The 11400-nt window shown below is 38.0% G+C and overlaps 1 long non-coding RNA gene across 2 annotated transcripts in view; it reads right to left on the bottom strand.

The window, feature by feature from the left end:
• Nucleotides 1-344: 344 nt before the first annotated feature.
• LOC123507570 overlaps nucleotides 345-11400 on the bottom strand; it is a 48392-nt gene continuing 37336 nt past the window's right edge. The window contains exons 3-5 of one of the 2 annotated variants that reach the window (XR_006675689.1): nucleotides 3505-3533; nucleotides 3205-3356; nucleotides 345-425 (exon numbers count right to left, since the gene is read on the bottom strand). This is a non-coding gene — a long non-coding RNA (uncharacterized LOC123507570). The remainder of the gene's footprint in view (nucleotides 426-3204; nucleotides 3357-3504; nucleotides 3534-11400) is intronic. The other variant, XR_006675688.1, reaches the window with a different exon arrangement.

Below are 11400 nucleotides of genomic sequence, written 5' to 3'. Positions count from 1 at the left end.
ATACCAAGTATAAGAGGCACAAGCATGATTTGCACATAAGGGCCATGTCCGGGGGTGAATCTAGCATCGCTTTGGCTTCTACGTGCAAATTGCCCCCTTAAAGACAATGATGGAATATTTATCTTTTTCCACCAAGGATGTCTCCTGCTCGTGCTGTAAAATAAACCTTGACCCCAACATTCTATTGTGCATTTAATACCCCTTACCTTTTTTTGCTCATTCAATAATTTGTACACAAATTATTCTAATAAAAGATATTTAAAGAATTTTTACAAATTAAATAAATTTATCTGGAGCATTTTTCTCTCTTTACTTGGATCTGTGATTGATCCTTATTTTTTTTCCTTGATATTAATGGGCTAGATGGCTAGGATGATACAGCAGCAGCAACATGGGTCTTGCTACCAGACAGATGGAGAATATATCTGCAAAGAATAAAAAAGGCTTAACAAAATTGCTAGATCTGACTAGGTCTCCAAAATCATATAGACAAAGCTAAAACACTTCTATTACTTGTGTATAGTGCATGCATTATGTAGGCTTTAGCCTACTCAAGAAAAATAGTTTAAATATCCAAGCCTATTATTACTGAGGTGTCCAAGGAGTTAAGAAGCTGCAGAAGCTCTCACTGTTTATGTAGTTGCAAAGCAACATTTGCATTTTTCCAGTTTCATTCAATTTATTTATTTTGTTGTCTGGAAGGGGCATACTCATAGCAGTGCATGAGAGCAAGCACAAAATATAACTAAAAACAAAAATGGTAACTGTTCCCTACAAGGCTGTGTCTCTCTCATCAGGCAGTGTTGATACATGTGCTTGCACAAATCTGTCTAGTCTCTTGAAAACTAATCAACAAGTGCCATACATCTAAAGATTTTTATTTTATTGCATATTTTGTGATTAAAAAAAAAAAAAATAAATAAATAAATAAATATATATATATATATATATATATATATATATATATATATATATATATATATATATATATATATATATATATATATATATATATATATATATATATATATATATATATAATAAAGTTTGGCAGTGAAACTTCCATTAAAATTTGGCAGCAAAGTGGCAAGTGACACACTTAAAACAAACGGACATGTTTTCAATGTTGAGTGGGATGCAAGTCGCACATGGCTCATGCGAGGAGTCATACCACCTCGGTGAGAAAGGTTTCATAGATTTTTAAGTGGCGTGTGAAGTACCATCTTGGTGTGAAAGCGGCCAAAGGGAGACACTCTGCAAGTCATGTGAAAGGCACACTAATACTGCTAGGTACAAAATCAAATTATGAAGGTCTTTAAGCGACTAATAGACATAAGCACAAAATGGAATCAAACTGACTTTGTGCTCAGGGTATTGGCTGCTCTTATCCCACAGGCAGGTCATACTCAAAGTCAACAGGCATATATGGACACCTCTCTCAATCATACCGTCACATGGACACCTCTCAATCATACCGTCACCCTTTGTCTTAATCATTCCAAATTGTAACTTGTTATATATATATGACTGCTTGTTTTTTTTAATGCTTTTATAAGATGATAGAACAACACTAAATATTTCCCAGTACACATGGCACTGTAAACAGACCATGCATTGTTGATGCTGACCCAGTGTCCTCAACACATGAATTCTCCAGGCTGCCAGGTAGTATAATATGACAAATAGGAAAAAACACAGTTCAACCTAATTTCCTTTTTAAAACCAATATCTAAAATCCCCTGACCCATGTGGGTATTCAAATGTCTGAGGTGCCTCTATCTAATTACACAAAAAAATCACTCAAAATAAACCAATTACCATAGCTACAAGATTTCTAAAACATGTAGGAGGGATATTAAGTTACAGATATACACAAATTGAAAATATCTTCTACCAAGTGTCATCCTTAACCCATACAGTGTTCAGCACACACATAAACATACCTCCTTAAGTGTTTAGTACATACATGTATGATTTTCTTTTAGAGAATTTCTACATCCTTGAATATTGTTTGTATATACAAGATTTATCACTAACAGCAACATAGAAGTTTATGTCAAGTCAGGAATGAATACTTATATACATACATATATTTCTAGTAGATAGTTATGGGCTAAATGCTTCAGTAGGAATTGAAGTCACAACCTTGAGAGGTATGGTGTTACCACATGCACATCCAACCATTTTCCTGAACTAACAATTCTTGTTTACTTATAGGTATTTGTGATGTAAAAGTGTATTTATTCATTACATATTATAGAGTTGTGGAATGTATAAGTAAAAGAAGAGAATAAAAGATAAAAAAAATGTACACTTAACCCTCCGTTATCGCGTCCTTCTGTTATTGCATTTAGGCGTTATCGCGCACTTGTGAAAATCTGCAAAAATTCAGTTTTAGCGCATCTGGAAAGTCGTTATCATGCACCCATAGTAGTAGTAGTAGTAGTAGTAGTAGTAGTAGTAGTAGTAGTAGTAGTAGTAGTAGTAGTAGTAGTAGTAGTAGTACCACCACCACTACCACCACCCATATCCGAACCACACCAATGAATGTTTAGATGTGGGGAGAAGGATTAGATGGAGGGGGAGAAAGATGATGATCAGGAGGAGCCAGCAGCCAATTATCGCTGTGTATTCACGTCACGTGATTTGAATAAGGGAGCTGATTGGTACCGGTCACTCTGCTCACCATCACCACCACCACCACCCCTCAGTCTCACACATGGTATTCTGCTGTTCAGAGGTGGTTTTCATTCATTTCAGATGTTAATAAGCTACTCCAGTATTAATCGTAGTAAATTTAGGGTAACAGGAAAATTTTCTAGGAACATTTTTGGGTTGAGGCACCAATTTATTCATTTCCTATTTATTCTTCACTTCTGTTATCGTGTTTTCTGCTATCGCGTGGTTTTTTAGGCACCAATTTCCCGCGATAACAGAAGGTTAGGTGTAAATATAGAATTCCCCTGCCTTAGTCTGACACTGAGCTCTCAGAAGAGAAAGCATTCAATAACAAGTATTGGATGGTAGCCACACTTCACCTCATCACATTGGAATGATTATATGTATATGAAGCAATTTGTAACTTTTTTAGAATTATATGGGGTAAATAAAAATATAAATGAAAATGCAACCACTATTTCTAGGAAATTACCACTATTTCTAGGAAAAAAAAAAAAACTATGGGTGAAGAACACAATAACCTACACTTGATAATCCCTCACTAGACTTGCCCATCATCTCGGTAACTTGTGAAAAATGATGTTCCTAGGACAAATCAGGACTGCCTCCCCATCCATGGCTACTGAAACTTGGGCCAGCTGGCAATCTCCCTCATGGATGCCAGCTGTGGTCTTTCCCTGCTGGCAAAAGGTACTAATTGAATAGATCCAAATGTGTGGCTACCTGAATTAAGCAGCAAGTTCAGAACATCACAAACAAGTAATGCATGAAATATAACCACAAAATATTCAAAATGAAACAAACATGAAAACTATAAAATCTTACCAGTCACCCACAGCTAGACACATTCGAGTCTACAGGGACAGTTAACCACATGGAAAAGATACAGACAAAGACCTGGTATCACTGACAGAAGATGGAGATAGACAGACAAGACATTCCAAGAAATATCTGCCTGGAATCATGCCAAGTCTATTCCTGGACTTGCTAAACACTTCTTCATTAATAGAAAAAATCCAATTCCTCAAGACTTCTAGAATCTGGCCAAAAACTTTACTACTTCATCTTTCCTTCATTTATTTCATCCTGATGGCACCACTGCCATCAGATGTCTCCAAGTTGAACTCTTCTCTCAAACTTTTGCTTAAAACTCTACCTTGGATGATTCTGGGCTTGTCTCTCCTTCCTCTGACTAGTTCATGCCTTCAATTAAAATTCTTCGTAAAGAGATTTTCCATGCCCTTTATGGCCTAAACCCTTGGAAGGATTATGGACCAAATGGGGTCCCTCCTATTGTTCTTAAAAACTGTGCGTCCGTGCTCACACCTTGCCTGCCAAACTCTCACACCTGTCTATCAATTTCTACCTTTCCATCTTGCTGGAAGTTTGCCTACATTCAGCCTGTTCCTAAAAATGGTGACCACTCTAATCCATCAGACTACTGCCCTACAGCTTTAATCTCTTGCTTGTCTATAACCTTTGAATCTATCCTCAATAGGATAAACATGTTCCATCACAATCCTCAATCTACTGGTTATCTTTCTGGCTTTCCTTACCAAGTCTTGGTTATCCTCTTTTTAGAGATTTTGGTGAAGCTTTTGCTGTGGCCTTAGACATATCAAAAGATTTTGAAAGAATCAGGCACAAAGCTTTGATCCCAAATTCCTCCTACAGTTTCTATCCTTCTCTCTGCAACCTTATCTCAAGTTTCCTCTCCGACAGTTCTTTTGTTGCTGTGGTAGACCGCCACTCTTCGTCTAAATGTATTAACAGTGGTGTTCCTCATGGTTCTATCCTGTCATCCATTCTCATCCTATTATTCATTAATGATCTTGGCCAAACTTCTTGCCCTATCCACTCCTATGCTGATGATACCACCCTATACCTTTCCACATCTTTTCAGAGATGACCAACCCTTCAGGCAGGAATGCCACAGAAAGCCTTACTTCTGATCTTTCTAAGATTTCTGATTGGGGTAGAGAAAAATTAGTAGGGTTCAGTGCCTCAAAAAACTTGACACAACCTTCCAGACAATTATCACCTCTTCTTCAATGACACTCAACTGTCTCCCTCTTCTACACCAAATATCCTCAGTCTGTCCTTTACTCATAATCTAAACTGGAAATTTTGCATCATCTCATTTCTTGCTAAAACAGTTTCTAGGTGTTCTGAAGAGTCTGCAAGTTTTTCTCATTCCCCCAACTGCTAACTCTGTACAAGAGCCTTATCCACCCATGTATGGAGTACTTTTTGCATGTTTTGAGAGGTTCCAATCAGTTTTATTACAAAGGATGAAATCAAAAGTCTTTTGTCTTATCAACTCCACTTCTCTGACAGACTGTCTTCAGTCTCTTTTTCACTGCTGGGATGTTGTATCTCTTGCTATCTTCTACTGTTATTTTCATGCTAACTGCTCTTCTGATCTTGCTAACTGCATGCCTCCCCTTCTCCTGTGGCCTCGCTGCACAAGGTTTTCTTCTCCCTCTCACCCCTATTTGTCCTACCCTTTAATGCAAGAGTTAATCAGTATCCTCAATCAATTTTCTACACAGGATGGTGGACATCTGGAACAGCTTGAGTGAAGACATTACAACAACAGAAAATTTGAGGAAAAAATTTGGTAAAAATAGATGTGGGGACAGGTCACTGTGAACCTTCCTTGAACTATAATATACAACCAGGTAAATACACACACACACACACACACACACACACACACACACGGGACATCGTCGATGGCGGAGGTCAGCTCCAGGCAATCATCTATAATTCTACAGTTACCTAAGAGTAACCAAGGTGGGAAAGGAGCTGGTAATGTTTGTCCCGTCTCCATATAGTCATGTTAACTGTTGATTAGCAAAATAATGTCCAGTGAAGGTAAATATAAACAGTAGCCTGCGTTTGAGCCATCAGCTGGTTTGTTTACGAACATGGCGGCCGTGAACTCGAAAGATCAGACTTCACAGGGTTTCAAGGAATAATGGAGAAGAGCGCTTATGTGAAGAAAATTCTGGAGTTAGAAGGTAAAATTGAAAACTGTTTGAAAAGTATGGGGGCCTGGAAACGAGTTATGACAATGTAAAGAAAGAGTGTGCCGATATGAAGAAGGAAAATGCAGCACTGAAAGAGGAAGTTAAGCTAATTAAAGTGAATTGCGAAAAATGTGGAGAATCTCTAGGAAAAGTGATGGAGAAGCAGGCTGAATGGAAAAAAGTCAGGAAGTGGAAAGAAAGGAGGTAAATTACAAAGTTGCAAGTCTGGAAAAGGAAATCAAAGAGTCTGGGAGAAAACTTTGGGCCTTGCTGAAATTATAGATCAACAGATCATAGAAGAGAAGATAGCTGAGAAAGTGGTGAAGGTTATTAAGTCAAATGAGACATTGGTGAGGGAAACTGTAGACAAAAAGAGATGTGTGGTGATATTTGGTGTGGAGGAGGATAAGACACCGAGTAAAATGGAGAGAGAAAAACATAAAAAGGTGATAAATAATATCATTAATGTGGTGCAGGAGGAGGAAAAGACCTAGTACAAGAAATAGAGGACTTCCATAGAATTGGAAAGTTCACAAGAGAAGGTATGAGGCCAATAAGAATCAAACTTAAGTCACAAAAGGATGTAGATGAATTGGTGGAGAAGTCATGGAGGCTAGCCCAGCAGGAAACAACAAGGAAGATTTGGTTGAGAAGAGATCTCGGTGAAAAGGAAAGAGAAATGTTAAATGAGTTGAGAAAGGAGGCTTTGAAAAAAATGAAGAGAGGACAGAAGAGGAGAAGAAAGAGTTTTTCTGGAGAATCTTGGATATGAGACTGAGGAAGTGGTTCATAACCCAGAAAAGTACAGCAAGAAAGGACTAAAGAAACTTACATATGAGCGAAATGTAATGTATTCCAACATAAATGGAGTGATATCGGGGATTTTAGAACTCAACGATTACTTGAGGGACAAGAACCCAGATATTGTGGGTCTTACTGAAACAAAACTGAGAGAGGGAGAAGACCTGATGATGGTTGGAGAAGGGAAATATAATGTTTGGAAAAGAAATAGAGTAGGTAAGATGGGAGGAGGAGTGATGTTGCTGGTTAAAAAAGATATAAAGGTGGATCAAGTGAAAGAAGGTATGGGAAAGGCAGAAGTGCTAAAGATCAGAGCAGAAACTAATGAAGGAAAAAGAGGCACTACATAGTGGTGTACGTACCACCTAAGACAAATGCATGGTCAGTACAGGAATATGAAGAAATGATAAGTGATACAGGAACATGTCTGGAAGAAATGTTGGGTGGCTGTGAACGAACTATAATGATGGGAGATTTTAATTGTAAAGAGGTGTGTTGGGAGGACTGGTCAATGGAAGGATCAGAGACAACATGGGGAAATACACTATTGACACTGGCAATGGAAAATGTGTTAACTCAGTGGGTCAAAGAAGATACTAGGTTTGGAGGAGAGGGAGCATCGTCAAGACTGGACTTGGTCTTTAGTACAGAGCCAATGGTCATTGAGGAGATGAGGGTGGAGTGCCCTTTAGCAAAGAGTGATCATGCAGTTTTGGAGTTCAAGGTGATAGACGAAGAGAAATCTAGAAGAAATGAAGAATATAAAGTGGGAAGATGGAATTATGCCAAGACAGATTTTGGAAACCTAAAGAAATTCTTTCAAGAGACAAATTGGATGAAATTCAAGAGTGCTAAGGAGCAAATGAAAAGTGGAAGGAATTTATAAAAATATACAAAGAAGGTGAGAAAAATTTGTACCAATAAGACAACATAGAGAAGTTGGAAAGCAGGACTGGTTTAACGATAGATGTGAAAAGGCTAGAACAAGAAAAGAGGATGCATGGAAGAGGTGGAGAAGGAAAAGACGGATTAAGCAGTGGGAAAGTTACAAAAGAGCAAGAAATGAATATGTGTTGATTAGAAGAGAAGAAAGAAAGAAACAAGAAAAGGATATAATTGATAAATGTAAAGACCAACCAAGGCTTTTTACAGACATGTGAACAACAACATCAAAAATAGAGAAAGTATTGAAAGTTTAGAAGTAAATGGAGTATGCAGTGAAGATCCCAGGAAATGGCAGAGGCTATGAATGGATGCTTTCGGAAGGTATTCACAAAGGAGACTGCTTTTGACAAACCACTGGTAATGGAACAGAAAGGGATTATGAAGGAGTTTCAAGTAACTGTGGAGGAGATCAAGAACATGATGGGGAGTTTAGAAGTGAGAAAAGCTGTGGGACCTGATGGGGTATCAGGATGGATTTTAAGAGAATGCAGGGAGCAATTGGCAGAAAAAGTTTGTGAAGTAATTGATGCCTCATTAAGGGAAGGTGTAGTGCCCCAAGACTGGAAAAGAGCTAACATTGTCCCAATCTATAAATCAGGTAACAAGAGAGACCCATTGAACTATAGACCAGTGTCACTTACAAGTGTGGTAGCTAAGATGTGTGAGAGGGTGGTGAAGAATAGATGGACAGACTTCTTGGAGAAAAATGACATACTTTGTGAGTGTCAATTTGGTTTTAGAAAAGGGCGTTCATGCACGACAAACCTGATATGTTACTATTCGAGGGTGATAGATGTAATACAGGAAAGAGATGGTTGGGCTGATGGAATATATCTGGATTTAAAAAAGGCCTTTGATAAGGTACCACACCAGAGACTGATCTGGAAACTTGAAATGGTAGGAGGAGTGCATGGCAGTTTACTAAAATGGATGGAAGACTTTTGGTAGGAAGAGAAATGAGAACAATAATTAAGGACAGACCATCAGAATGGGGATTGGTGGAGAGTGGAGTTCCACAGGGATCAGTGTTGGCACCAGTAATGTTCGCAGTCTACATAAATGACATGGTGGATGGGGTGTCCAGTTATGTGAGCCTATTTGCAGACGATGCAAAATTGTTAAGAAAAGTGAGATGTGACAAAGATTGCGAACTACTCCAGGAAGACTTGGACAGAATATGGAAATGGAGCTGTACATGGCAAATGGAGTTCAACACGACAAAATGCAAGAAAATAGAGTTTGGCAAGAGTGAAAGAAGAATCAGGAGTATGTACAAGATAGGAAATGAAGACATAAAACCAGTCATGAAGAAAAAGACCTTGGGGTGACAATTACCAATGACCTATCGCCAGAGAGACATATAAACAAAATAATTGGAGAAGTATTGAACTTATTGAGGAACATAAGAGTGGCGTTCGTATATCTAGATGAAGAAATGATGAAGAAAATAATTACTGCAATGATAAGACCGAGGCTTGAATATGCAACAATACAGTGGGCTCCGAACTTAAAGAAACACATAAGGAAACTAGAGAAAGTACAGAGGGCTGCAACAAAATGGTGCCTGACTTAAGAGATTTGACTTATGAAGACAGACTGAAAAGAATGCAACTTCCAACCCTGGAAAACAGAAGAGAAAGGGAGACCTGATAGCAATATACAGAGTGATGATTGGCATGGAAAAATGGATAGGGAAGATCTGTGTATGTGGAATGGAAGAATGTCGAGAGGGCATGGGAAAAACTAAAATGGCCACTTATAGGAGAGATGTGAAAAATATAGCTTCCCTCATAGAAGGGTGGAAGCATGGAATAGTTTAGACGTGGAAGTGGTCAACGCAAGGAATATTCATGATTTTAAGAAAAGCTGGACATTAATAGATATGGAGACGGGACAACACGAGCATAGCTCTTTTCCGTATGTTACAATTAGGTAAATACAATTAGGTAAATACACACACACACACACACACACACACACACACACACACACACACACACACACACAAGGCCAGCCATAGCAGTAAATCCAACCACACAAAATAATTGAACTACAGGCCTGGAGTGACCACACACCCACATGTTCCCAGGAAAAGTAAGAAAAAATGGATAGACCAGTAAGGAATAAATTACCAAATTCAAAATATGTTGATGAGGCCCAGGGAGCAAAGCCGAAAGTGGCCAGTCAAAGCATGAGTCCAGCTTCAACAGGGGCAACAATGCAAGGTAGATTGGTGATGTTGGAGAAGAGATTTGAGGAGTTAGTGAAGGAATTAAAAGTTCAGAGGAGTGAGGAGGAGCAGGATAGAGAATTCCGCAAGGCTTTGAAGGAAAGAGTTAAGAGACTGGAGGAAAATGAAAAACGATTGGTGGATGAGAATGCACATTTGAAGGTGGAGGTTGAAAAATACAAGAGACAGTTGGAGGAGAAAATGGATAGAGTAGTAAAGGAGAAAGATGACTTTAAGGAAATGATTAGTGAGCAGAATGAAAGGTTTGAAAGGAATGGGAACTGAAGAAAACACAATGGACTGAGTCGAGGGAAGCAGAGATGGTTGGATTACAAGAAATAATTAAAGATCAGTTGAAGGAAGACAAAAAAGAAAGGTCCAAGGAACTGGTTAATGTAATGAAGAATAAGGAAACATTGATAAGGGAAATAGCAGAAAAGAAGAAGAGTGTGTTAATATTTGGGATGAAAGAACAAAATATAACATATAAACCAAAGAGAATTAAGGAAGAATTGAAAACGGTAAGAGATCTGTTCAAAAATCTAAATGATGATGAAAAAAAAAAAGACCTACAAGAAGAAGTGGAAGAGATCCATAGACTGGGTCCGTATAAGGAGGGAGTGAGCAGACCGATAGGAAGAGAGGAGAAGATATATTGAATTGTTGGAAGAGGCAAGAAGAAAAAATAATGAACGGTCTGAAGAGGAAAAGGAAAAGATTTTTTGGAGAGTTATAGGAGAGTCAAAAAATGGTATGTGGAAAGAAGGAATGCAGAGGAACCCCTAGAGGGACCAGTAGGTGGACCGTAATGTATACTAATATAGATGGAATACTGTCAAGTAGATTAGAATTGCAAGCCTGATATAGTGTGTTTGACGGAGACAAAATTACATGAAAAAACAAAGGTAAATTTGGATAATAAATATAATATATGGAGAAAGGATACAGAGGGTAAAGGTGGAGGAGGAGTTATGATTATGACGAAGAAGGAGATAAATGTGGATAAGGTTTGGTATGGGAAGAACAATGCAGAAGTGATAAGCATAAGGTTAAAAAGTGATGGAAAAGAATTAATAATCATGGTGACCTATGTACCTCCTAAAACAATTAAATTCTTGGACATTAAGGGAATACGACAATATGATCAAGGATACTTTACAGAGTTTGCAAAGTGGAAACTGGAAAAAGAAAGGTGATACTAGTAGGAGATTTTAATTGTAAAGAAGTGGATTGGGAAAATCTAGTAAGTGGTGTTGGAGAGGAAGCATGGGGAGAGAGATTCCTTAATCTAATGATGGAAAATATGATGGAACAGAGGGTGAAAGAAAATACTCGATATAGAGGAGATGATGAACCCACTAGACTGGATTTGGTGTTAACACGAGAAGTGTACCTATGTGGGGATATACAATATAAATGTCCATTGGGGAAGAGTGATCATGTGGTTATGGAAATGCAGATGGCAATAACACAGCGAAGGAGAGATGAGACATACAGGAGTGGTAGATTGAATTATAGTAAGATGAACACAGAAAATTTAAACAATTATTTTAGAACATTAGATTTGGAGGAGATGTTACAAATCAGAGAAGTGCAAAAAATATGAGATTTTTATGAAATATTATAAAGAAGGAGTTATGAAATTTGTACCACAGTATAAACCGAGAGAGGAAGGAAGAAAGGATTAGTTTAATGCAACTTGTGTTAAGGCTA

The sequence above is a fragment of the Portunus trituberculatus genome, chromosome 22 (genome assembly GCF_017591435.1).
Source record: "Portunus trituberculatus isolate SZX2019 chromosome 22, ASM1759143v1, whole genome shotgun sequence".
NCBI lineage: Eukaryota > Metazoa > Arthropoda > Malacostraca > Decapoda > Portunidae > Portunus > Portunus trituberculatus.
Note: the sequence above shows the minus strand (reverse complement) of the source record. Positions and strands in the feature narration are given on the sequence as shown.